The sequence below is a fragment of the Pteropus vampyrus genome, unplaced genomic scaffold, assembly GCF_000151845.1.
Source record: "Pteropus vampyrus isolate Shadow unplaced genomic scaffold, Pvam_2.0 Scaffold129, whole genome shotgun sequence".
Taxonomy (NCBI): Eukaryota; Metazoa; Chordata; class Mammalia; order Chiroptera; family Pteropodidae; genus Pteropus; species Pteropus vampyrus.
In genome coordinates this window covers 3,220,474-3,223,483 of record NW_011888910.1, presented here as the reverse complement: position 1 = coordinate 3,223,483, position 3,010 = coordinate 3,220,474, and positions in this window count along the sequence as shown.

Sequence of the window (3,010 nt, the reverse complement as noted above, 5' to 3'; positions counted from 1 at the left end):
TATGCCACTCAGGTAGGGTGACCAACTGTCTGGTCGCTTGAGCCTGAGAAGATTCTCTGGACTAGGGACTTCCAGAGAGATCTGGGCCACATGTGGTTGTGAGGTGGATGGGGTCTGAATCTAACTACCTGCATGGTCCAAGAACTGAAACCTGAGAAATTCACACAAAAATATGTTCATGACCATTGAAACTCCCAGAGGCACTGGCAGAAGAAAATCTTATACTCCTATGTGCTATAGCAACATTTTTACCACTCAGGGCTCACAGAACTCCCACAGAAAACCCATGAAAATGAGTTTAAACACAAAGAATTACAAAACACATAAAGAAATTAACACAATGAGAGAGGTACAACACTAAGATACTAAATATTTACATCATAGTTGAGAACATTATAATATTTGTAATTCTCTGGAAATGGAAGTCTCTTATATGTGTGCATTGCTCAAGTTTTACATAATTAACTCTGGTACTTTTGTATAAAAGTAGGACGTTTGATACTGACATTTTGCTTTTTCTTCTCTATTTTCCTGGTTTAAAAAACTATTATTTTAATTTCTTAATAATTACTATTTCTCCTTAATCTCATGACCTGTGTTTTTCTTCTCCCGTCACTGTTTTATTTAATTTACCATTTCTTTTTAAGGAAGGCTTGAGATAAGTATGGCCAGAGGTATCCACAAGGCATGATGAAAGCCTTACTGACTGAGCCTCTGATGATTTGCCCATCTACAACTCATCTTTTCATCCAGTGAAAGCTCATCCTTTATAAGAATGGTTCTAAAAAACAAAAAGAAAAAATAACACCCTCACTTGTCACCTTCCTAAACCCAGCTGACTCTCAGGATAGCTATTTTCCTGTGTAAATGGCACATGAGTTCCCGGCTCCATTAGCTGATTTCTGAAATCGTATCATTATTGGAAAAGCTGCACATTTTAGAATCTGTGATCTCTAATGAGTATAATTGCTAGATTTGGGGAAAAACAAAGCCTGCCACAGCCAGTGGGGGATGGGAAGGAGACCTTGCTAGGACCCATGTGGGTCTGATGTCCCCATGGTCAAGAAAACCAGAGAGGAGGGTGACGTAGCCAGTCCACCACCGGGCATCTGGAACTGCTTGCTCATAAACTAGCCTCCAGTGAGTTCATTTCTGTCTCTCTTTCTTCTTTCTCAACAGTCACAGGAAGAACCTTGGTGGACATTTCCCCTGCAATACAAAGTTGTCTTCAGTAAGACTTTTCCAAACAAGGTAAGTTGGGCAGCAAGCTGAAATTTTCTTTCTTTTCCTTTTTTTTTTTTTTTTTAGGATGGCACTTAGAATGGCACCACTTAAAAAGACAAGAAGGCCTGTGAGGCCAATGAGCTTTGGCCCCATGAGGCATCTCAGTGCACTGAGAGGTGGCTGAGGCTGGGCTTTACAAATCTGCTGTACCCCTGAAGGAGAACGAGGTGCTATTGGGGAGATGGGAGTCCCTAGAAGGCACATTAATCCACCATCTGCTTCCAGTCCCCAGGCCTTCCCTGACCTCCTTTCCATCACGGCACCCTCCCCTCGGAGAATGCTCCTTACCCCTTTTCCCTATTTTATTTTCCTCATAGCAATTAACATCATTGGAGGACATCATGTTACACATTTGTGTGTTTGGACATGGTATGAGCTCTATCAGTATATAAGCTCCACAATCCTGGGAACTTTGGCCTACTCTCCTCTGTACCCCAGCACCAGTACCATGCTGAGCCCATAGCAGTATTTGTTCCGTGAATGAGCAACGACAAACTCCTGATTGCATGCCTTTTCCTCTCAGCAGATCTTATGTTGGGCACCACTGTGGACTGTGATGAGGGAGTCATCTCCCCTGACTAGACCAATCCCTTTATTATCGCCCAGCCTCTTGGGCGACACCTCTGCTGGCATCCTCTGATGACAGCAAGGCTGTGCCCCCTGGCCGCCCCACTTTCCTGAGACCCTGAGCAGCCTTCTTCATCCCTCTCTGTTCATGCCAACACGTCGGTAACCTGACTCAGGAAGTGTCATGTCTAGCTTCTCAAGAGCTGGCTGGCCACACTAAGCTTCCCAGGAACTTGACCTGCCAGGCAGTGGTCCAGTGGGAGCTGCCTCCCTGGTGGGTTGAAGCTATGCCGTGAGGCCCTGGCCACATTCTTTCAGGCCTGGTGGACTCTCCCAGCCTGGAGCCTCCCAGGATATTATGGCACTTCATTCTCAATCTTTGTTTGGCCTTGAGGGGCATATTTTAAATGTTTTTAGAATATTCTTCATTTTGGAACTTTTATCCTGTTTGCTGGCTAGAAAACAACATTGGTAGAAATAAGGGTGGCAAATCAATTTCCCCATCTTGCTCAGAGAAGTTGCTATTCCACTTGGCCCTGATTTGGTTTCCTGACAAATTAGGTGTGATATCTGTGTTTGTATATTTGTCTTTATTCATCCTTTAAATTTTATTTTATTTTAAGAATAATTAATAGACTTTATTTTTTTAGAGCTATTTTAGGTTTACAGAAAAATTAAATGGAAAGTGGAGAGCTCCCTGGCCTCCTGCCTTGTTTCCCCTATTATTAATATCTGCATCAATGTGGCACATTTATTACAATTGACAAAACAATATTGACACATTGTTATTAACTAAAGGCCATAGTTTAAATTAGGGTTCATTCTTTGTGTTGTACATTTATGAACTTTGATAAATACGTAATGACAGGTATCCATCATTATAGTATCCTACAGAATAGATTCCTCACCCTAAAAATCCTCTGTGCTCCACCTATTCATCCCTCCCTCCCTCCCTCCACTCTAACCCCTGGCATTCACTGGTCTTTTTACCATCTCCATAGTTTTTTCTTCACCAGAACATCATATAGTTTGAATCATACAACATGTAGCCTTTTCAAATTGGCTTCTTTCACTTAGCAATATGCACTTAAGTTTCCTTCAAGCCTTTTGTAGTTTGATAGTTCATTTTTTAAATTGCTAAATAATATTTCATTGTGTG